Source organism: Halichoeres trimaculatus, unplaced genomic scaffold, assembly GCF_033239565.1.
Source record: "Halichoeres trimaculatus isolate MK-OKI-2021-1 unplaced genomic scaffold, fHalTri1.1 fHalTri1_scaffold_20, whole genome shotgun sequence".
NCBI classification, from domain to species: domain Eukaryota; kingdom Metazoa; phylum Chordata; class Actinopteri; order Labriformes; family Labridae; genus Halichoeres; species Halichoeres trimaculatus.
Window position 1 is genome coordinate 6,101,959 of NW_027437198.1, and position 26,074 is coordinate 6,128,032.

Genomic DNA, 26,074 nt, shown 5'->3' on the forward strand with positions numbered 1-26,074 from the left:
GTTACTCCTATTGCAGTTCATCAGGACAGAGAAGCTATTACTGCAGAGAGCTAAAGACACTTCTAATAAAAGATGGTATTTCACTGGAAGCAAAGGTGAACACAAAACGACCAGATAAGAATTATGATAGTGAAAAAAGACAACTTTAAAGTTGAGTCCATTGGTGTTACTGGATCAGATTTTAGCATCCAAAAAGGGGCGATAAATTTAACCCTGTAAAACCCAAACCATTAAATAATTGACAGAATATTCCAGTTCTTTGAATTTGGAGTCTTGATTTGCCCCCCTGAACAACCCCCCCAAAAAATTTCAAATATCACTTTCCATATTTGAGTTTGAATTTGTATCATATTTGATACATCAGGTCACAATCCTCAACAATTGTTTTTTCCTGAACAAACAAAAACATAATAAATCACAAACAAATCTAACAAATTTGTACTTCCGAACATAAACAGTGCTACCATCATACAGTAGTGAGAAAGCCACCAATGAAACTGGCTGGGTGGAAGCCTGGACAAAAAAAAAATTCAGTGTTTTACTCATTTTGCGGTTCACAGCCTTTTATTTTGCATGGTGGAAGGCCTGAAAACAGTTTCTCTCCTTGTTTAAGCAAAGATGCACTCTGCATTTCTAACAGCACACATGAGCGAAGTGGCCTGTTTACTGCTTGCATCTCTGTCGGGTTTCCCATGTTGGGATATGATCCAGGCCATCCTTTGATACAGCAGTACAGCAAGTTTCATACCTAGTTTTTAACTCTAAATTTACCAAATTACGTCATTTAAAAATAAAAAGACTGTATGTTGCTTGATTTTGGATATAATGCATGAAATACAAGTAAATGGCGATTGACTGTTTTAGAGTTACATGACCTTATATACCCGCTGTATCAAATTTGATACGCCATCTTCAACACGGTTTGCTCAAACATATATTGAGATTTATTTAGTATTTTTACTTTGCATGAACCCAGTAACTGTTCCTATTGATGTGCCAGTAAATATTGTAATGTTTTTCTTACCTAAACCTTTTTAAACTTGGCAAAGTTCTTCTTGAAAAACCCCCTGTGTCCACTTCCTGAGTCATGCAGTCTTAGAGTGTCACTGGAAGGGCAGCTCATGAGTGACTCACTACCCAGTGTTGGTTTATCTGTGCACTGCATGTATCTGATTGTACACATCAGGTATTTCAGGATAAAAAACACCACACTGCTTATGTGGAGGGCTGAAAAAGTCATGTATCAAATATGATACGTTTGGCATTATAGGGTTAAATTTGCCGTGGTGCAGTCGTGACACCCCTCTGCAGTCTAACAGCCTAACAGCGTGCAACATGAGTGAACATGAAAAAGAAATCAGCCAAAGTACAACACCACACGTCATGCCATTCAGACCGCAGCACCCTGTTTCCTTTTTCCATTTTTGCAGATTTCAAATCTTTAAAGATACAAAGACTTGATATTCAGAGTTACACCAGTGCACCTTGAACACCAGAAACCCTCGTTACGGATTCTGGAGCCATCCTCCAACCTCAGCCTGTATAGATTTCATAGAAACGTGTCGTCGTAAAACACACTTAGGGTAATAACCCTCTTCAAACATGATTGAACCTCTGCATCATCCACACAGACTAAATCCACCAAAATCAATCTACACTGACCTTTTCATAACACTTAAAGACAAGCACATCAATAATACATCATGAGAGTATCGCAATATATCATCACATTGATTTTCTGTACCAGCCTGTGAAAGTGGACCCTCCACCTGCAGTTTATCTGCTGCTCTGCTCCTGCATCAGACACTGTTTTCCTCCACACATCAGGTGCGCTAACATTTCACTCCATAACTCTTTGTATTTCCCTCTAAACCTACGAGACAGGGTGATGATGTTGCAGAGTCTGGAGTCTGTGTCCCCTCCAGGAGCAGTATAACTCTCTGGAGTGAATTTGTGACCTGGCTGTGAGAGTGGAGCCTCAGTCTCCTTCACCCTCTGGTCAGGAGTGAGGATGTGTCCTTGGTTTGATAAGAGAGGGAGGCGGTGAGGAAACTCAGGCTAGGGATCGGCATTTCAAGCAAAAAAACTCTTCAACAGTCGCTGCTAAGTGTTTGTTGACTATTCATAATAATTCCCCGCCCCCTTGCACCTGTAATACTGGCAACTGGCACTGATGCTTTCCCATGTGGATTGGGTTGTTTTTTTATGTTATAATGGACAACTATTGTCACTCATATAGGAAAGTGAACAGCTTTTAGACCACAGGCTAGAGGAAAACAATGAAAAAAGTTCATTTTTAGAATGAGATAATTATGGAAAAGAATCAGGCCTACTAAAAAAACAAGATTTTTATTTAAACATAATAATATTATTAGTATTTTATTTATAATAATAATAATAATAATAATAATAATAATAATAATAATAATAATAATAATAACAATAACAATAACAATAATAATAATAATAATAATAATAATAATAATAATAATTATTATTATTATTATTATTATTATTAATTTTATTCTATTTCATTTTTTAAATTATTTTTTTGTTCTGAGAAAAAGTCAAACTTCAAACTTGAATCTGAGAATTCTGACTTTAATTATCAGGATTCCTGATCATTTCAAATAATAAAATTAATAACAAGTAATATTATTTTGAATGTTAAGATTTTTTTTTTTTTTTTCTGAGAAAAAAGTCAAACTCCTAACTTGAATCTCAGAATCCTGACTTTAGTTATCAGGACTCCTTATCCTTTCCAACATAATAATAATAATAATAATAATAATAATAATAATAATAATAATAATAATAATAAAATTAATAATAATAATAATAATAATAATAATAATAATAATAATAATAATAATTATTATTATTATTATTATTATTATTATTATTATTATTATTATTATTATTATTATTATTATTATTATTATAGAAATATTAAAAATAAACACTGTACCTCGATTACTTTTTCAAATGGCCCCAATCCTATTCCATAGATAAAAGACACATGAAGTACAATACAATTAAAAAAAAAAAAAATTTGATCATATAAAAAAACAAAATTTATTCCCTTAACAATCTGTGTTAATGTCAAGCTCAGCTAAATTTGTCATAGCCATTGATTGAATTCACAAATGGATGATGTGACTTTGATTCCTCTAGTTGTAGAAAACAAAACAAGAAAAAAAAAAAAAAAAAGTCAAAACAATGCTGCTATCTTATACAGATGATGTTATTTCAAGACCTGCACAGTAGAGACCTTCATCTTAAACATAACATGATCTTTTGTTTTGGCTTTAATCTTTGGGAGCCGTTATGTCATTCATCTTTTCATACAGTCTATAAACATATATATTGTGTGCTTCTGAGGGATGTTCCTATACAACTTCAAAAGAAAGTGAAACAAATGACACAAAAAGTGTTTTTTCTATATTAGTAACATAAATAAAATACTTTTGTTTTCTTAAATGCTGCGGTGACTCCTGAATTTCCCCTCGGGGATAAATAAAGTATTTTCTATTCTATTCTATTCTAAAGAACCTTTGAGCATTGTCTTTAACGCTGCATCAACACTTCAGGCTTTCACTGTTTCTTTTTTATTGCATTGCGATGACACAAAGCAGAAAAGGAGCTGCAAACATCTCCTCAACGGGACAGATGTGTAGGAGAGGAGTGAGAACAAATAAGTGAGCTAAAAAATCCCCAAACTATCCAACTTGTGAGAAATTTAATGAGAGTTTTGGTAGTATAGTCCGACCTGTTATTAAATGTTCCCTGGTTCATCAAATTATGATGCAGACACACTAACACACCTACAGTATGTCTTTCATGTTTACAAGAACATCACACTCCTCTCTATTTTATAAACTTAATGACAGCCCCACTTTTGTCCATCACATCATCACTATAATTTAATCAACAGCTGTAAGTGTTTTTTAGAAGCCAGTGAAGTTTAAAGAAGCCGTGTTTTTATTTATTATTTTTTTATCGATTCTTGTCAAAGTGCTCTCTGTGTATTGGCTCCTCTCAGACCTGCTTACTTTCTTTAAGGCTCATTAGTCTTTTCTCATGCTGGCCAAAACCTGTTGTTCATTTTCTGCAATGCTCCTGAGCTATCTTTTTATCATTCATCCGTGCTCATTGTTCACTCCATCTGTCTTTCTATCTCCCTGCCGAAACCATCCAGCTCTGTATTTCTCCATCCTCTATTCCACACATCTGAGTTTCTGGCTTCAAGTGCTCATTGTGGATTTTGATTTGCCTGTTTTTTGTGCCCATTATCTACCGAATGGCTCAGAGTGAATAGAGGGCCCCGAGGGGATGTACCTCTTTCAGTTCTGAATAAAGAGACGGGACGAGCTCATACACAAACAGCTCCTTTTCTCTGTTTTCAGAGAGCAAAGCACTTGCTTCCCCTCACTTGGCGCTTTTTGACACTTCTGTCTTTCCATTCAAACACTTTCCATATACTTGAATAGCAGTTAACCTGTATGAGATGCTGCATGTGCCTGTTCTCAATGCTAACTGTATAGCTCATATAGCAGCTTTGTAGTAATGCTGTAGAAGAATGCCACTGCAGAGTAGGGCTGCAACAAATGATTATTTTACTAATCAATTACTCTGACGATTATATTTACGATTAATTGATGAATCGGGGACAGAAAAAGGGTGAGAATGCATTATAGTGAAATTCGCAAACCAAAAATGTGCTGTTATTTTACTTGATGACTATTGTTTGCTTAATGATATATACAAAGAAACAACATATTTGACATAGTTCAAGCTGAGATGCTACATTTATGAAGTTTAACAAATGATATGAATGTACTGTCACTCAAAGAATCAACAGTTTGGGCAAAATAACAGAAAATATATTGTTATCTCCTCAGATTAAGAACCTAGTGGGCTAAAAAGGCAAATAAATAAAAAAAGGTCCTCAATCTTTTCACCTGCAGGTCAAACAGTACACCCCCTCTGCGCTACTACTGTCTGTAGCAGCTAATGCTAATGTTAACGTTGGTTTAATGAACTCCTTATGGTTTTCAAATAGGGTGATGATTTAATAAAAAGACAAAACAAGTCTTAAAAGACATATGAATTTCAAAATCCGCAAGGGTGCTAGAGGGGCAAGCAAGATCGGCCAACCAGTCCACATGTGCTTTGTGGGCCTGGAAAAGGCTCGAAGTATCTTGTGAGGTGTTCTCAGTGAATATGGAGTCAATGGCCCGTCGTTACCGGCCGTCCAGTCTCTGTATTTACGGAGTGAGAGGTCCATATTGCAAACAGTAAGTCAAAGTCGTTCCCAGTCAGGGTTGGACTCCGCCAGGGCTGCAGTTTGTCACCGATTCTGTTCATTACTTTTATGGACAGGATTTCTAGGCATAGTCAAGTGGCAGAGGGAGTCAGGTTTGGAGGTCTCAGGATCCCATCTCTGCTTTTTGCAGATGATGTGGTCCTGTTGGCCTCATCGAACACTGACCTCCAGCTCCCACTGAGGGGGTTTGCAGCCAAGTGTGAAGCAGCCGGGATGAAGATCAGCCCCTCTAAGTCTGAGGTCTTGGTTCTCAGTTGGATAAGGGTAGATTGCTCGCTCCAGGTCGGGAGAGAGTCTTTGCCCCAAGTGGAGGAGTTCAAGTATCTTGGGGTTTTGTTCAGGAGTAAGGGGAAAATGGAGCAAGAGATTGACAGACGGATCGGGGCGGCATCAGCAGTGATGCCGACGCTATACTGGTCTGTTGTGGTGAAGAGAGAGCTGATCCAGAAGGCAAGTCTCTCAATTTACCGGTCAATCTACATTCCGACTCTCACCTATGGCCGCGAGCTGTGGGTAGTGACCGAAAGAACAAGATCGCAGGTACAAGCGGCTGAAATAAGTTTCCTCCGCAAGGTGTCTGGGCCAGATGAGGTGGTTTTGGCATCTTGTGAGGATGCCTCCCTCTGGAGGTGTTTCGGGCATGTCCAACTGGGAGTAAACCCCGGGACAGACCCAGGACACGGTGGAGAGATTATATCTCTCGACTGATCTGGGAATGCTTTGGTATCCCCCCAGGGGAGCTGGTGGAAGTGGCCAGGAACAGGGGTCATTGGTCTTTGCTTATGGCATTGTTGCCCCGGTGACCCAGACCCAGATAAGCAGTGGAAAATGAAACGAAACGAAACAAACAAAAGGAGTATACATGGGATTTTGTAGCTCCTTACCTCGCTGTTGAGCTCCCAGCTTGTCATCAATGAGTCCAACATGTTTGCGTTTTAAGTGCTGGATCATCGTAGTGGTACTCGATTTGTCGTTGCAGCCCTATTGTAGAGCAACAGATTGTTCAGTGGGGACTGTTCTCTCAGGCGTATTAATCTTTTTGAGGATTAAGAGAAGTAGAAGGATGTATTTGAATTTCCTCCAATGAATCCCTGCTGTTGGTCATAATGATGAATGAACACACACACCATGCAGTGTTTATGCTCATTGATGCTTTTTGCTAGTTTTTGTACGGTGATGGAGCTCCATGGCAGAAATACAACCCGTCCTTTAAATATCACACTCAGCTCTCTGATAATGAGTCAATGAAGGGATTGATCAGCCTCAGAGTGAAAGATGATGACTCAGTGCCATCTCCCCCTCTCACCATCCACACTCCTCCATCCCTGCCCCTCACCTCCTGAATCAGTCAGACCATCATGACTCGCTCATGTGGACCAGGTCTTACTCACACACACCCTCTGCCCCTTTGCACTGTGGGATGAGAGTGACCTATGTGCTGGCCTGTGTGTGTGAAGCTTTGATCCTCTTACAGAACAAGGCAGAAAAGAGGGACGAAGATGTTTGCATTAGCATTTGAGTGAAAAGTGCTCTCTCTGTGTCTCTCTTTCTGTTTTTTCATTCAGCACATTATGTGGCGTAGGCGGTAAATAGTGCTGTATTATCAGTCAAGGATCACTCTGGAGCCAGTGAATGAAGGTGATTCATCCATAGAGAAACAAAATAAGAGCTTTGCAGAGCATGGTACACGTGAATAAAGGACCTGGATCTTTGACCAAACCCAGTTCTTCTGAGATCTACTTTCTGCTTGACTTCAGTGGCAGATTTGGTGATTGTGACCGAGGAGATTATGCTTTACATGGGTGTATTGCAGTTACTCTCCTCTGCAAATCCTCTTTGCAACCATCTGTCTTTGGGCCTGTTCATTAACGGCGCTGCTGCAGAGTTTGCATGCGTATCATGTATTTAAGCTTTAGATGGCTTTTATTTCATCCCGGCTCCATGTGTTTGAACCGTCACGTGTCTTTGCTTTACTGTACTGAGTTATGGGAGTTTCTTGTTTACAAATCTGTTTTCTGTAAAGGCAGCAGATGCAGATGTGGCTCAGCAGAAGAATCGATCTGATGATCTGAAGGTTTGTGTTTCAGTTCATGTTCTGATGGTCCTGGTTGAATAAAGGTTACATAAAAATAAAAACATCCAGGTACAAATGTGGTGTGATGAGTGAAAGTAACATGTGGTATAAAATCACTCTTGGTGGTGAAAGATAAATTACTAAAACCAAGCCTTTAAAGATGCTTTGAGGAGGATCTGTTTTAATTAGACTATAGCACCACCCTTTGGCCCGGAGTCTCACGCATACCGTCATGAAGACTTATTACAAGGCATGTGTTTGTTTTGGAAATGAATGGAGATCATCTTTTGAAACTACTTTCCTTTGTTCAAGACAACTTTTTACCAGATATGTGACAAGGGAAGGTATTTATCAGTTACCTAGCGCTGTTGTTTGAAACATGCTAGCTATATGTAGCTCTGAGACATGTCTGTAATGTGTAATGTTAGGGAATCCTGTTTCTTTCCTGTCAGTCATCTACCACGCTGAGCTAACGTAACCTCACTCTTCATTTTATTGATAGACTCTCAAGTTTGAACAGACCACTGCAGATTAACTGCTGACTGTGGGTTGAAATCAACATTAGCACAAACAGTTTAGCTCATGTGTTAGCCTTTAGCTCAGGCTGTATCACTCTCCTGTTTCTCTTTCTTCTGCTCTTCTGTCCTTTTTCTGTCTGACAGTTAGGCTCCAGTGTCCACCATCACTACTAAATAGACACAGAAATTGTTTTCTGTGAGAAAAACACAGATCTCTCTGCCAAACTTCGTCAGCTAGCGTGGTGTTGGCGCAGAGACTTAGACAAGGTGCCGTAAATCAATCCGGTCCTGCTTGACCCAAAAAGTAGCATTTGGGAATAACCTATATTGGCGCTGATAATCTCATTTTAAAGTATTGATTACGGACAGGCATATATCTAGAAGAGAGACTTTTTCAAGATCACTTAGAAACTCCTCATGGTCCCTTTAAATCAGGGGTCCTTAACCTTTTTGACCTAGGGGCCCAACCTTTCGAGGCCCGGAGCCTATTCAGACATTTACACTTAGCTGATAATCTTACTGTTGATTTGATATGTATTTAATAACTAAACTTAGTGTGTTTTAAACTTTGTTTGATAACATGAAACCATGTGCTCATCACAAAGATATTTCATTCATTCATTCATTCATTCATTCATTTTTTGAACTGCTTATCCTGTTCAGAGTCGCGGGTGGCTGGAGCCTATCCCAGCTGTCATTGGGCGAGAGGCGGGGTACACCCTGGACTGGTCGCCATTCAATCACAGGGCTGACAGAGAGACAGACAACCTCACACACACACACACACACACACACACACACACACACACACACACACACACACACACACACACACAAACTCACACCTATGGATAAGTTAGAGTGACAAAGATATTTATTAGTCAAAAATAAAACAGCACATAAAACATGCTGAAAAGGCTATCAGTTCATGGAACTGGTCTAGCTGCTTTAGAACAAGGCTAAAGTCAGGCTTAGTTCCACAGAAACCAATACTTCTTAAAGTTACAAAAACAAAATAGGGGAGATCCATAAAAAATGAAGGAAAAAGTGGTTATTTGAAAAATAAAATTTCCAGGTGATAAAATAAGGCTTCGGGGTAGCTTGCTTTCAAAGCACATTTCGAGTTTCCTGTCAGTGAGACAACTGGCCTTACCCTACAAAAATTCCACTGGCTTTCCCACAAGAGTCGGATGTTTGGTTTCTAGATGGCGCCTCAGTTTTGACGGCTTCAGTGCTTGGTTTGAGAGCGTTAGCCCACACTCAACACACTGAGCCTTCGGCTCTGCTTCATTGCCACTGTTCACAAAGCTGTAATTAATAAAGTCAGGATTGTACTTGCATCTTCTTGCGGGGCGTTTGCATCCATTCCATCATTATTTTTCGCGTCAAAAACTTGTCCGTAACGCCTTCCGCGAACAATCGTCTTTCTTCTTTTAAATTGTTGGTCAACTGACTGACTGACACATTCCTGCCACCAAGTAGTGGGAAAGTGTACTACAACTTAGCGTCTCGCGGCCCTTACGGCCAAACAGTGTAAAACTTTTTTGGCAGCCCGCTAGAGGGCGCACGCGGCCCATGGCCCCATGGTTAAGAATCAGTGCTTTAGATAAACAACTAAAACTGTTTTTCTTGAGTCTGAGATTGGACCAGATTATTTTCACCAACATTTATGAATTTTTTAAAGATAAAAAAGGCCAGAAATATTTCAAACTGACAGTTTCTTAAATCATCTAGAATCTCATTTTAACCCAGACTCCACTTTACACACGCACAAACAACCTGGCCCCTTGTGAGAGTTTTAAAATCTCCAGAAATGTTAAAAATGTCTGTGATCCAACACAACAAGAAGTAATGTCAGGTTTATCAAAAACTGTTCATGAGGTTTGTAGTTTTTGTAAGAAACAGGCTGTTATTGACAAACAAACTCTTTTAAAGAGTGAGTTCATAAAACTGGACCAGCATTTTCGTCTCATATGGTCCCAGCTGGACGGGAACCATATCTCACTCGTGGTATTGCCAGAAACATATTCTTTCAGCACTGAGCTGCAGAAGCCAACACTGTACACCATGATAGCTAAGTGTTAATGTTTATTTTTCTTTTGGGAGGACTGTGGCCTCGATTCGTTGACAGATATTTTTTGCAGCCAAAACAAAAAGAAACTTCTTCCAGTGTTGATAAAAAAGTAAAACTGAAGCCAGAATAGGCACAAAAATTACTCGACTCACTTTTAACAGCTTTTTTACTGTGCAGCCAGACTCCCTCATGTGATGTCTTATACCACTGAGAGGCTGACTGATTTGAATTGGGAAGGAAAGTCAGTAATTGCACAGTGGTTTTCTGTATAGCTCAGTCATTAAAACACAACCTCATTGCTCATATATGCCATGCAACACATTCTGTAGGGCCCTATGGGGAAGAAAGTAATGAAACATTGCTTTGAATTTGTAATACTCATTAGAGGGAGATTTCAGTCCACACAGAAGAATAATTTAGTTATTTAATGCATGAGGTTTCCAGTTCAGCAGTTTACTATGAGCTGTGTGCACTTGGGGTCATCTGCAATTCAGCCGCGGCTTCACAGGAAGACACCACAGGCACAGTCCAGGTCTGAGAGACTGTGACTGCCGTGTTCAGAAAGTGACATGAGGGAGGGGAACATGCTGGCCACACCAGAAGTGAATTCTAAGTACCTCAGTGAGGTTTAAAAAAGGAACAGTGACACTATTTTCACCTTTCTTTATTGTTTTTCTATTTATTGAATCTTCACAGATAATATTGTTTTTGCTTCACATTGAATTACAACTGCACCACGCCTCTGTCTTCACACTTTTTATTGAATATTAAAACCATCTTTTTGCCGCTGATGTGGACCCATGCACATGGAATCCCAGAGGAGCCTGTATTGTTGATGTTCCACTCCTTTGTGCAGAAACAGACGGCTGGCTAGCTGGTTCTTAGCGCTGGTGAACGTTACCTGTCAGCTGCAGCACTTCTGCAGCCGGCCTGTACAGAGAAAGTGAGACTGAGTGTTTCAGTGAGTCAGGTAAAAGTTCAGTTGATGCATGTTTCTACATCACTCTGAGACACAGCAAGCCTCCTGGTGTTTGCTGTGAAAGCTGAACACTTCTTAAAGTTGCAGTTTCTGGGCTTCACTGCTTCATCCTCTTTTTCTTTAACTGGTAATAATATTCCCTTTAAACATACAACTGATGATGTTTGTCTTCAGACTAGATCATAGACTATATAAAACATGAACGAAGCATCCATGACATCACCCATCTGTTCCTTAAAACCGTGAAATGAAGCCAATCCACTGACGAAGCCACATTCGCTATGAGTTTGTCTTTGAGCAGCTACAGGGCACCTGGCAGTCACGTGACCTGAGCTGTGTCTCTGATTGGAAAATCAAATGATCCAAATAACTTCTAAACCACAGAGATAGAAAAAAATTCCCTCACCGTATAGTGTATGTCGATAGTGAAATCAACGTCTCAGACCCAAGCTGTTTTTTTGAACCAGGCTATACATATGCTTCGAAATGCCATAAAGTCTGTTTTCATGGCTGAGTGTCTACTTTTAGCACTTCTGCATAGACTTCATTTTTAACCAGATGTTGCCCCTTGGTCTAGATTGATCAGGATTATTTTCTCAAATATCATATTTTCCTTTCTTCACTGCAAAAAAATAAATCTTATCAAGTGTTTTTATCTTATTTTAAGCAAAAGATGTCTAACTTGCACATACTTGGGTAGAACTGTACAGATCTACATATACAGCAAATTTAAATTCAATTGTTGTTTTACACAAGCATACTCATTATCAGTAAGAACGATTGTTATGCTCACACTGACCCTTTAATTCTGGATTCACACATTACGAAACTTTCTGACTTGTTTTATTACAAAATAATGCTCATGATGTTTTTGCAAAACTGAATTCACTTACAGGTGGTGTGCAAAAGTTCTTTTCAATCTGGGAGACTCAATATGATTTGAGAGGTGTTTGCAAGTTTTCCGTTCCAAAAGCTAAGAAAGGGCTAAAAAGGAGATGTGTTTCTGTCATTGGGGTTAAACTGTGAAATGATGCTAATATATACTTAAAATCCTGTAATTCACATTATATTTTTAGAAAAATGGTTTGTTAAGTTATTTTTGAAAATCATAAGTGTTGATCTTGTGAATTTGTTGATAATGTATTTGTTTTTTCTTCTAATGTCTGTTTTTTTGGTTGCTTAATTTTGTTTATTTATGTAAAATACATAGACTGGGCCCAGATAGGCATCCTGCTTCTGTCTATGCCTTTTCAGTCAATACCTTATAGAAGAACTTTCGTTTGTTTAAAAGTTTCGGTTTGTTCAAAATGTAGGGATGAGCGAGTAACGATACCAGGTTATCGGGCTGATACAGCAGCAGATACTCAAGGCAAGAAAAGCTTACGTCAAGCAAGTCCCCCTCACCACTAGTTGCTGCTACTTGCTGTGGTTTAACACCACGGCAAATATGCATCAGGTCCTGTTCAGACAACGTGAATGAACCTGGGAGACTTAACAGTTAAACTCTTTTATTTTGGTCTTCATTAAACTTTAAAAAATACTCAAACTCTGACAGTTGTTTGTTTTATTGTGGACTTTTAACATTATCTTTTGATATTTATTTAAAAAAAAAAAACATTAACTCAGAGAGTTGTTTGTTTTTTTATTTTGGACCTAATGGCAGAGTGACTTCGCTGTCTTTGATTAAAATTATCCGTCACTGTTAATTTGACTTTCATGTAACAAAAGTATTAGTATCTGTGAGTACTCTGGAGAGAGTTGGTCTGAAAAAAAGTCATATGGAACATCCCTATTAAAATGTTTTTCTTGTAAAAGATATTGTATTATGTATAAAGACTGAATAAATCTACTTTATTTGAGCCACATTCAACTGGTCAGTCTAGAAAAATGTCTTGTTCCAAGTTATTTAAAGACAAAAATTAGGTTTGAATTGCCCATAACAAGCGTCTGCCAATGGAACAAGAAAAGTTTACTCAAAAATTTGCTTAAAACTAGAATAACGTACTTGTCTCATGCAGACTTTTTTTTTCTTTCTGTGACAGTGAGCAGGGAGTAATTAAGTTCCAGGAGGGGATAAGGTTTTTTTTTTTTTTTTTTTTTTTTTTTTTTTTTTTTTTTTTTGTGTATTTTGCTGAAAGTTATCTGAAACTTAAAATTCAATAAAATTATGAAACACCAAAACTAGAATAACATCTTAATTTAAGCAACCTATCTCTTTTTCCAGTGGCAGATTATTTTAACTTTTTGCAAGCAATTCAGAGCTCTTTCTTGTCTTTATAAAGCTTGAAATAAGACATTTTTCTTGTGTTCAGGTAAATGTGTTTCAGATTGAATGAATGAATGAAATGAAAAATACTTTATTTATCCCAAAGGGAAATTCAGGTTTTAGATTGAATCTAAAAGATATTTTCTACTAATAATAAGACAAAAACACTTGATAAGATTTCAGATGTTTCCAGTGCTTAATTAAAAACCCATGATTCTAGTTCTTCTCTCACAGGAGGGGCTCAGCAAAGTGCCATGGAGGCATCAGTATTGCCTGATGGAGTACAGTAGCTGACACTTCAGCTCTGCCTCGCGCCATTAGACGGCTGGTTTCAAGCCAACACTCTCCTCGCAACTCAGCCCCAACCTGCACCAACAGCTGGGCAACAGCTAGCTAACTCGTCTGCACAGCAGCTTACACAATGTCAAATCTCTCCACATGTTAATGCTGGAGTGCACAGAGGGCGGATTACGGCTTAGAGGGGAGCCTCGCTCAGCGCGTCGACACGTGCGGCGGAGAGCAGCCACTCGAGCAGGAAGAGATGATGAGTTAACTCGATGATAACTCTGTGCAATATGTGAAGCAGAGAGGGGGGTCAGCTTAAAAGAGAAGCATCTGTCTGTGTGTCATTAACCCAGAGGACCAGAACGATCTTTAGATTACAGACGCTGTTATGTAAGACGCTGAGAGACTGCTCCTCTGTCAGAGATCACAGTCTGGAAGCAACTTGACTTTAGGCTGTGCAGATGTCCCAGACTGACACTGCCTCTGGCTATTTTTCACAGATTGCTCTCAATGGTAGAAATAGCATGCACATGATTTTCACTTTTTTAAGCACTGTCGTTAGGGCGACAGCTCCAAAGTCAGAGAAGGACTAAGTCAAACTCAAAGCACATGTGAATGATGAGTTTTATGATTACTGGAGACTGCTAGCTCTGCTACTATTTGCCCCAATTAGCAAACTTAACTGTTTAGTTCACGGTGCACATGTTGACTGTTCTTCGGTGTTCCCTCTTTGCAAAAACTCAAAACTATGAGAATGTGCCACAAAAGAAAACCTCATTAAAGAAGCGTTTAAATGCAATAAGAGGTAGCAGGGTTTCTAATGTGACGATTAGGAATTCATCCCTTGCTCAGCCCTCATTTATTCTAAACTGTGTCGCAGTCATAACAAGTGATGTTCACAAGAAGCAAAGCATCTGCAAACACATAAATCAACAAGCCTGAAAGTCTCAGATGTCAGAACAGCTGGAGAGCACGAGCACTTACATAAGCTGCTGATCTAATCACAGAATCACAGATATCATATTTCAATCTGCAGTCACTGCTCTCATGTCTGGTTACATAAGTTACTTAGCTGATGAATATTATTGAGGATGACAGTTGCCAGATAAATACATGATATAATCTAAAATTAATACGACACTAAATGTAATAAAAGTGATAGTTGAAATCAGTGGATTTAATGTCACTTAGCTGTCTCTTTTTTTTATTTATCAACTATTTATTTATGAATTCTCTTTTCACTGAGTATCATTAAGTGGCATTATTTTCCCATTCTTAAAAAAAAAAAAAAAAACACTCCAAACTCCAGGGGCAGTTTTTTTTTTTGTCTGTCTTAGCTCGCCCACTAACCACACTAACTTACAGCGATGGCTTTAAAGTGATACTCCGGGATGGCACAAGTTGGGTCCTATCACTAAGTTTAGGGCAGAAATTACCCCTACAGCAGTGTTTTTGTGCAGCAGAAGCCCAGGGCGCACGCACCAAACACCCCCTCCCTGCTCCTCTGCCGGTTTCCTCTGCACTCAGACGGGGCCATATTTTACTTGACCAAAAACACAAATAAACGGACTCCCACTGAAAAAATCTGATATCGGTCTGTATTCATGCTTTATTTAGAGAATTTTCAGCGCGTTACTTTCACACAAAAACACCGCTAAATAAGGCTCTAGTTCTCATCGTGTCTCTTCGTCATGGCAGACTACCTGCGTTTGCTTATATCTGGCACGCTGCATGCGGACTGATGCACTAGCGCCTCGTAGCCAGCTGTGGCTCTATAGCGGAGGTAGCGCCGTTTTATGACACGATGAGAACTAGAGCCTTATTTAGCTGTGTTTTGTGTGAAAGTAACGCACTAAAAATTATCTAAGTAAAGCGTGAATGCAGACCGATATCAGATATTTTCAGTGGGAGTCCGTTTACTTGTGTTTTTGGTCAAGTAAAAATTGGCCCTGTCTCAGTGCAGAGGAAACCGGCAGAGGAGCAGGGAGGGGGTGTTTGGTGCGTGCGCCCTGGGCTTCTGATGCACAAAATCACTGCTGTAGGGGTAATTTCTGCCCTAAACCTTGTGATAGGACCCAACTTGTTCCATCCCGGAGTATCACTTTAAAGGCACAGTGTATAGAAATAAGATTATCTGTGATACCTCAATCACCAACCAGGTACAAGACTGACACACACCCTTGTTTATCCCTCCGTTTAGTGAAGCAGTGGTGCCCTCTGAAGGACAAGAAGCTTGTGTGGCACTTAATAGGTTTGATTTAAGTTGTCAGCCTCTCACTTAAGACAAAGTCATGATGTTACAAGTTGTTCCTTTCGGACCACTCTGCAGATGAAGGGTGGTTCCCATGGAAGGAGACCAGCCAAAGAGAGCAGTTAAGTGTCTCTTGCTAACCAAGAGGGCACTTAAGGTAGGGCTGTACAATATGGCCAAAATCCAATATCTCAATATTTGTAGGCTATATCTCAATGCCAGTGACGGCTGCTGGTCAGTCAAGGAGGGGAAGCTCATTTTTTTCCGGCCTACTTTATAAAATTGTTTATTTATTTAAACTTAAATTCTACCCTCCGTGTCAGCTTGCTTGCAGCTGGAGCTTCTACGCGAGACTACGACAGGCTGTAAGTGAGCTAGACTGCTGAAACGACCTTGGCCCATTGTGTTGCAGGAGTGACTTGAGCTGCTTTAAACAGGAGAAGCTCCTCTCTACACCTGCAGGCTGTAAGTGTGAGCGACAGGGGGAGAAGCTCTGCAGCTGTAGCTGTAGCTGCTTATTGGTAAAAAACGAGAGAATCTTTAAACACAACGCTTGTCGTTTTTAAGAAAGGTAAACTCACTGGGGATCGATAAAACTTCCAGATCAGTCCAGAACAAGTGAATGTAAAACTCAGAAGATGCTCCTGTGGAGGGTTACACTTCACGATCGCTGACTGGCTCATTTCAATGTCAATCAAAAAGGGATTCGGCCTCAGACAGATCATCCAATCATCATGCAGAAGCCCAGTGTCCAGGCCAGCCCACTGTCTCATAGAATAGAATAGAATAGAAAATACTTTATTTATCCCCGAGGGGAAATTCAGGAGTCACTGCAGCATTTAAGAAAACAAAAGTAAGAAAGAGTATAGAAAGTGCAAAAATGTCCATAAGAAATTAGATGACGACATCCCGTCCACCACTCGTCCACCACTCTCCAGTCCAGCCAGTCTCCACCTCCACAGGGTCCAGGACTGAGCCTCCCCAGAAGTCTGTTCAGTCTCTGTCTCCTGGATCCTGTCTGCTCACAGCAGGCGAAGCTCCTCCGATGTGTCGCGGCGTCCGATGTCAGCTCCGTCAGCCACGTCCGTGAACAGCATGATGCCGCTGGGTTAGCACAGCTAGCTCATCCATCCCCCGGAGCGAGATCCCACGTTCCCAACAACGATGGATGGAAGGACAGGTCCACGTCGTCACCTCCCAGCTCACATCCGAGAACCAGCACGTCGTCCTCACCTCCTCCTCCTCAGCTCGAGGGAAATCATCAAGCCCTACACTAGTTAGCATTGACATGCTACAGGCTGCTAACAGCTAATTTCGCATGTAAACAATGCAGCCATGGTTACATGTAGGATCTCCAGACAAACACAGGAGAAAGTAGTAAAAAATACCGCCGAAGCCGCAAAAAGTTTGGTGTCCGTGACCGACAATGAACCATACAAAGTGATGATCCACTCCAAATACAAAGATTACAAAAAAGAGCGCCTAGCAACGAAAAAAAAAAAAAAAAAAAAAAGACGAAGTATTCAAAATTTTTTTTTTAGTTGAGTAACAGATCAGCAGCTTTTCATTTGTCTTTTTTAAAACACAATTTAAAAGAGTCAAAAAAAGATAACTTGGCCACATTACTCTAAAAAACTGCTGCCAACGGCTCAAATAGATAATTTCTTCTTCTTTTTTAGATCACTTGTTGGGGTTATTGCCTTTGCTTCGAGGTGAAGATGGTGTGTAGATCAGGAAGGCCACAGATCGATTGCTTCCTGCTTCAAGGGCAACAGTCGTAATTTAACCTAATAGTTGAGTGTGTGTGAATCCTGTTTCTGGCGGGGATAATTGCTCATCATAGTGCAGGAGGTCAGGGTGGTACCTGATGTGGTCATTCAGATCAGCAAGGGTCCAAACCACCTCTGGATCCAGTCTGCTAACAGACAAGCTCCTTCACAGCCCCCTGCTTTGAGACTAAAAAAAAGAACTGTACCGTACAAACACGTGTGAAACAGGAAACATGGAGGGATTACAAATTGTTATTGTTGTAATTTTCTGCCATGTTTACACCTCCCTCTGTGCCTGAATGTGACAGCTAAGAGACATAATCCACATGTTGTTAGACTGCCTTTTTTTAAGTGCTGCATATAAGGTGTGCGAAATGGAAATATCACAGATTGACTAAAAGCAGGATGTGAAAATGCTTGAGTGTGAGGAACAAGGTTTCCAGACGGTGCTGCAGAGAAAAGTGAAACACTCTGGGCTCTCACTCACTCTCTCCTCGCTTATTACCCGTCATTCAGCCCGACTCGTGTCAGAAAATGGCCACCTAGCCAAAACACACACAGTGGGGGAATGTGGTGCAGCACAGCCACCAGCTGACTCCTCTGAATCCCTGATTCTCCTACAGCAGCCGACCATTTAAAAAAGGTCTGAGCCTAAACAAGAGGAATGTGTTTACATGCCTGGAGATGTTTTTGTTATAGTTAATACAAACCAGACATTAGCTTCATTAATATGTAATCAATATCTTACTTTTTGACACACTTTTGTCAATTGTTCCCCAAATGATTAACACATGGCACAGATTTTAATTCAAGGAAACAGAAACGTGTTGAAAAAGCAGAGTAGAAAAGATCCCTTTAGTTTGAAAATCAGCTGAAAAATGTTTTACACTGACAGAAATACAATCACCGTCTTTGCTGGATCCAGGATTTGTCTACAATTTCTACAATAGGTGACAAGACAAGGCCACAAACTTCAGAAACAATGTACATTCATAAATACTTTTACACACTCAAGGGTTTTTCGTTGATTCATCCTTTTGTGGCAGGTTTTGTGTTTTCATGCGTGTGTGTCATTCCATGTGTTTGATGAATGTGTGTAGTTTGCAAAAGTGGTGTAAAGGAACAACATAAAAGTACTTAGTTGCAGTACTTAATAGGGATGGGTATGGAATTAGGTACTTTTATAGGTACTGACCAAATTCTGTCAAAAGTACCGGGTACCAATTTAGGTAAAATCAAAAGGTACCATGTTGTGGTACCTAAATGCATCCTTGTGGCTGTGAGGAAATGGAAGAGTAGGTGATTTTCCATGCTGGACATGAACGCAGCATTACAGGGTTATATATTGAAGAAAAAATATGTTAAATTAAAAAGAATTTACATTTTATTATTAAAAAAAATGTTATTTTTTTTCTACATGAACAGACAAAAATACCAAAAACTGAGAACCGATACCAATTGCCAGGTACTGGGAATTGGTACCGTACAGTTTCAAATGTGAAAGGTACCCATTCCTAGTACTTAAGTAGGTTTTGGGAGGATCCTATATTAATTGCAACTTTCACTTTTACTTTGCCATATTAAAAAGAAAAAAATAACTTTTACTCCACAGATTTTACATTGTCGCCTTTTTTACTTGCTACAAAATAAAATGTAAATATAATTGTCTCATCATGTGTGGATTATCAGGACCGTGTCTTCTCGCATGAATAACCAGCACCCTCATATCAAGCTGAGACTCATCTCAGAGAGACTGCACCACTCTACACAGCCCCGGGAATATTCCTGTGTTTATAGGATGATGGAAGCAACCTGGTCCACTGGGGATAGTAGAGACACAGCCACACCACCACCACCACCACAACCACCACCTGCTAGTTCAGATTCAAAAGAAGATGGACACTTGTCTCCTTCTCTGAAAAAAACAAACAAACATTTTTGCTCCTGTCAGGGTTAAATGTTCATCCTCGGGTGGGTAAAAAAATTGATGAATCAATGCATCCAAATATTTCCTTGCCCAATTCAATATTGATTCAGCAAATTCTCTGATTTATCTCCTGGCAAGTGAGGGGGGACTGTGCGTGTTACTTGCGTTGTACGGACGAGGGCCACCAGAGACCAAACAACAAAAAATGGCAGCCAAAGCAGCAGCAGCAGCAGCACAAAGCCAGATCCATTGGCTTTAAAGTCTGACGTTTGGGTTTTTTTATTGCTCCAAAACGTGAGGTGACATACCACATATGTTCACATGGGGCATGAAAATCGAAAAAGCATTTAAATCAATATTGAATGGAATCAGCGTTGAATTGAATCACGACCTAAAGAATGGAAATCGAATCGAATTGGGAGGTCCTTGGCAATACCCAGCCCTAGTTCATCCTACAGGAGGAAGTGCTTCTTGTGTGTGCAGGAAATAACAAAAATTTGGCGTTTCAAAATTCAACACGAAACCTAAAAAAAGGAACATTGGGAGAAGAAAGGAGAGAGGGAGAAAGAAGAGGTGAAGGTGGAAGGGAGGAAGAAGAGGTGAAGGAGGGATAGAGGAAGGGAGCAGGGGGTGAAGGGAGTTGAAGGAGGGAAAATTAATCTCAAAGATAAGCAACTATTTCTAACAGTTTGTTCCATTGTATTTTTACTTTGTAGACTTCAGTACTTTTAATTTTGAGCTACTTTAAGACTTTCAATCAAGTGATTTTTTTGTGGGTGACTTTCAATTTTAGGGCAGTAGATTTGGAGTGAGTAAAGATGTAATGATACACTCAACTCATGATTCGATATTATTTCTGATACTAGATTAACAATACAATTTTCTCACAATTTTTTTAACAGAAGGAGCTTACAAACACAATATGACTGAAAAAAATATTATTTTACGGTTTTCTGCAACAGCAAAACACAAACCATGGAATGAATGCAAAATTTGAAACACACACTCACACATTTATATTTAAATATATAAAAACTACAAAATATATTTTCTCCTATTTTTAACTAATTAGAGAGAATTCCCTTTTTAATTCTCTGAGGTAGGGTAGACTGTGAAAAACAAAGTACGTCCTTTTCTTAAAAGTGCAAGTGAAATAATATTTTTTTAAACAAATCTTACATTAAAATAACTAAATGAATAATGCAAATAAACAAAATCTCTTCAAATAAACAATCTCAGGTTTGCATGTGTTCCTAGTTTAGGATTTATATTTTTCTCTTTTTAGGGAAAAGCAGCCCTTTGCTGTTTAAATAGGGTGTCACAATTTAGTTTTTATCTCAAGATAATTTGAAATTTAAAAAAAAGTTCATTTGTATCAATTTTTAACATGTCTCACAATGCATCGTTACATCCCTATAAGTGAGATGTCTTTACTTTTAATATGACTTTCAAGTGCTTCATACACCGCTGGTTTGCAGCTTGTTTTCCCTAATAATGCTATTTTGACAATCCTGTTGTAGCTTCAGACCAGGGGTTGGCAACCTAGGGCATGGGTGCCAGAGCTGGCACGTGGGGCTATTTATGTTGGCACGCAGAGAATAATTACAGTGAGACAGAGGACAAAACAAATAAATAAATAAATAAAATAGATAATAAAAATATTGTTTTGTATTCTATTTAACATTTAACAAGAAATTGAGCATAATACAAATGTTCATTTGAAAAAAATTAACAAATAACTTGAAATAATACAATTAAATCATTGACATTACAAGTGTGCAAATGTGTCTTACAAGTGCATCTCCACAAATCTTTTGGGACGTCAGTCGGCTAGCTTGCAATCGCATCTATTTAGGGGCAAAACATCGTTATCAAAGTATGCAAAACAAAACAACACATTCAAAACTTGCTGTACTGTTAAAAACCAGGCAACCAAAGGAAGTTGTAGCTATTCTCACTGTATAGCTAAGCATGGAAAACCACTCAAGAAGACTTTCCCATCAACTGTCAATGATTTTATGAAGTAAGTCTTGGCACTTTCGGCATGAGTGTATTTTAAAGTGGCAGGAGTCATGGAAGAGGTTGCCTACCCCTGCTTTAGACTTTGTTTTGTTGAACTTGTTAAGACACAAAGTAGGACTCATATATTTCCTCGTCAAACACAAAACTTTGTTGTTTGACATGTTTAAGGCCGCGGCTCTTCCAGTGATGCTCTGCACATCAAAGCAAACTTTACTCTGCTTTGTACCAACACTTATTGCAGCTAGACTCTCTGCATTAAACAACACCAACTGTCTCTTCTGTGCTCCTCTGTGTGCTTTCCCGAAGAAAAACATGTTTAATATTGCAGTTATGTAATACCATTGTGTTTGTGTAAGTGTGTGAGTGTGTGCATCTACTTTCTAATTGTGCATGCTACCAAGTCGACATGATGAGTGGATCTTCCGTTTTCTTGTTATTGGTGTTGCTCATTAAAATGCCCTCATAGGCCGACCATAATAAAGACCCTGCTTACATAAACCCCGAAGACCTGGACAGGAGAGGAGGAGGAAACAAACCGTGATGAAAGAGACAGAGGAGTCGAGCAGTCCAGCAGTTCCAGTGCTAATAAAGTTAGACAAATTATGAGTGCTGCACAAACGGCTGAATATGAGCGGACACGCTGATGATTAAAGCCTCGGGCTTATTCCAGCCCACACAGCGCTCCACATGGGACTCTTGGTTTCAAATCTTGTGTAGGTTAAAAAGTCAAAGAGCTAATGGAGAAATGCTTCCTCAGCAGAGTTAGCTCACTTATTAGCCACACGGTTCTGTCAGCCTAACGAATGAATCTGTTACAGAGAATAATTAAAGCTTGATCATCTCTGAGATTAGCTAAATTCAGCCAAATAAGAATCATTCATCCTGCTTTTCAACATTCCCATAGTGCCCGTTGAGTCCCACATCCTCATGAAATGTGCATTAAGAGGAGCAGGTCATGACTTGGTGTGAGTTTGTTTACTTTTCGACTAAAAGGAAATTAAAGAGTGCTGACATTTTCAAAGGAGAAATGCACAAGAGGATGAAGACACAGAAAACAAAGTGTCGCTGAAAAGAAATTAAGACTTAAGACCAAAGGCTGGCTGGGAATACAAGTATAAGCAATTAGCTCCCATCAAAGTTTTATTAAATTAAGAGGAATTTAGTGAATCTGCTTCTGGGAAAAAGAACTGAAGACTTCTGCACCTGAGGTCCTGGTCCTGAAAGGAAGCCACGAAAAAAGGAGTGGGCGGAGTGGCTAATGAGGAAGAAAATAAAAGAAGAGACCAGTTAGAAGAGAAGGAACACTTTAGAACAGGAAACAGGTAATGTAGCGCCAGAAGATTCTCAGAGGTCAAACAAAGCTGGAGGAAACTGGAGCGCAGAGCGGTGAAAGCAGCAACGCTGTCACTTCTCCTCACATGAACCAAGAGCAGAGGAAAGTAGAGCAGAGAGTGAAGTCTGGGTGCTGGAGGGCACTCTGGGGGAGAAAAGGGGTGAGGAGGGAATCAAAGAAGAGAGGAGGTGGTTTGTAGTATGCTCTGTGTGTCAAAAGGCTGATTCCTGCCGGGCTTTGAGGAGGAGCAGTAATTAGACCACGTTGGAGTCGCAGTATAATTAGCTTAGTCTACGAGATGAACCCCATGAAGCCAACATTTGGCCTCTGAGTGGCCTCAAAGTCTAGATACACACGTGTACTTGTGAGGACCCTTGACCATTTAGTGCAGTCTCTAGACCAGGGGTGGACAAACTTTTTGATTTGTGGGCCACAATGGGTTCTAACATTTGACAAAGGGGCCGGACCAGGAGCAGATGGATGGAGTGCTTCGGTTACTATCAGGGTATCATTCGTTCATTCCATATCCATTTTAGAATCCAAAATCGGAAAACGGATAACGACTTGTAATTCAATTTTTCTTTTTCAAATCAAAAATCAGAAAACATATGACGGTCTATTTTTCGCTGTTTTGATTTTGTTTTGAAATTAAAATTAGAATATGAGAGAATGGAATTACAATGGGATTTTTAATCCGTGTATGGTTCGTTCTTTCATTATTCTGTTTCAAAACAAAACTTGAAAAAAATGAAAAATTGACTTGTTTTTTTGTTTTTCTGTTTTAAAACCAAAACGGAATAACAGAAAAACAGAAAAACTTGTTTTTTCTGTCCCGGTTTTAAAAATGGAAAAACGAAAAATAATAACATATTGTGTCAAAATTGTTTGTGTGATATTTTGATATTGAATGTGAACGTCTCTATAAAAAAATTAGACAAATAACTCTCATTGAAGGTTTATACAGACATGTTCCTGAGCTTCTTTTTTTTATATAAGTAACAGATCGCTGACGATCCACTCCATCTTATCTGCGCACATATGCACACTTCCATGTGTTTCAATGAGTTTTGCTTTGTCCACTCTCCTTATCCTAGGTCCGTTCATCTTTACAGAAGGGCTGATGGGTCAGAGGGTAAAGTGCAAATGTGGAGTAATAGGCCTACGCTTCACCTCAACAAAGCCAATGTATCTACAGTGCGCCATCTAGTAGGAAAACATCAGAATTGCAGGGAAAATAAAACATTAATAAGGTTTATTCATTTAATTTTTTCAAGTTCGGTGGGCCGGATTAAAACGTTTAATGGGCCGCATGTGGCCCCCGGGCCGTAGTTTGCCCATGCCTGCTCTAGACCCTTACTTTTCATGTAGGTTATGCAGGTTTTACTTGTTAGTAAACACAGCATTCAAACTGGGCTCCTCCTCCTTGGATCAGTGTCAGCGGCAGCACACACCCACGGCCTCCGCCCGTGACTATGTGGACAGACTCACTAGCCAAGGAACCACCTGTAGCATCACGTTTCCATGCACCTGACTTGGCATGTTAGCACAAGCTAATCACGGGAATTTGACACATACCTGGTTAGCAGCAAGCTAACTCGTGCCGCTCTTCATGTGCTGCTCTCCAAGTGCCTGTAAGCGAGTGAAAGTGAAAGTTTAGGAAAAAGCTTCATTTATCGTAGCTGCTCTGATTAGCTTCCACCTGGGACTATCGACACACTGGGTGCGCTGTGATTGGCTGATGTAACCACGCTTACTCCCTGCCCAGAAACGTCACGACACAACCAAAACATCACATACATCAACATACAGGCAGAGGAGGGGGTTGATGCAGACACAGACACTGACACACATGTAAAGAGGCCAATAGGAGACGATTGAGCAGGATTAGTCCTGTAAAAGTTGACGTTTAATATTTTTTAGGAAAATCTTGTAGACCCTACCTTTTAAGCACCCATGAGGGGCTTTCTGCCCGATGATTTGGCGCCCCCTATGGACACAGTAATGACTCATATCTCCTCTCTGACTTTCTCTTGTACATTTAAAGAATTTTGAGAACAGGATTGTTCTCCTGCTGCCTTTTAACAGCAGAATGCGTCACTCACTTTGAATCTGTGCTGTTGCAAATGGGAAAACAAGCCTTCCGGTTTTTATTTTGCATGTCACAGGGGCATCACTGTTCATTTCAGTCTGTTTCATAAACCAGTGGAAAAAAAGCTTACAAAAGCTTCAAGGTCTCAAAATTCTCTGCGTGTTCACCGCCTGCTGGGTTGTGTGGTGTGTGTATGTGTGTGTGTGTTGTGTCCCATTGCCAATTTGCACCTGCCCCCTTCTTACATATTTCGGATCATTGGTGCCCCCAGAGTATTCTTTGCGTCTCTCTTTCTTCTCTTTCTCAGTTCTGCAGAATCAGATTGTTTGGAGTTGTTGTTGTTGTTGCTCGTCTGTTCATAGCTTCAGAGCTTGTGCCTCTTGTTTGTTTCAGGTCATATTTTGACACTCAAACTGAGACACCGCCATTGTTAGATTAATTAGATTTTCGTCCATTGTGACAAGGAACGGATCACTTCTCCGTACAGCGTGGAGAACAACACAATGTGCCTCAGCTTTAATTCAAACCATTCAGCGTTACAGAGTAGCTGTGTGGGGCAGTGTTCAGATCATTTCAGGTAAAGTGAGGTCAGAGGGTGTTGGAGCAATAAAAAATGATTGACTGTGACTAATAGAAAACTGAATAATGTAAAAATGTGTAATAACTTTATTCAGTAGAGTATGTTCAGTCTGGATGTGTCGTCATTATTCAGCTCCTGGGCTCATAACTTGTTTCAATGTCTTCAGAGTCGCAGCCTTGAGTCTTCCTGCAGCTGTTTCCAGGGGAAAAGTTCTAAAACCCTGAGTAGACTAACCTGCTTGGCCCTAAACAACCTAGGAAAGAAGTTAAGTTGTGCCTTGAAATGCAAAATGGCAAAATGAATTGTAATATCTCAGGGCCTATGTCCACTAATAGCATTGTTGGCACCCACAGTGTAGAATCTCAGTGTTTATAACGCTTCTGTTTCTAGGTTACAAAAGCTGGATTTTAGTGCTTGGTTGTGATCATATTTCTTTTTTTTTTTAAGGCACCCCACCATCATTTCTTTGAAAAATTTGGTAATAGAAGTCCCGCCTCTATTTGCTTCTGATTGGTCCGTAAGGGAGATGTGACACCAGTTGCGTTTCAGTTTTACTTTTTTTGCAAAATTAAATTGATCTT

At 39.7% G+C, this 26,074-nt stretch overlaps 1 protein-coding gene across 2 annotated transcripts in view; it reads left to right on the plus strand.

Moving 5' to 3' along the window:
* prkcab (protein kinase C, alpha, b) overlaps positions 1–26,074 on the plus strand; it is a 197,043-nt gene that overhangs the window by 77,090 nt on the left and 93,879 nt on the right. The gene's annotated exons all lie outside the window — the stretch shown is intronic.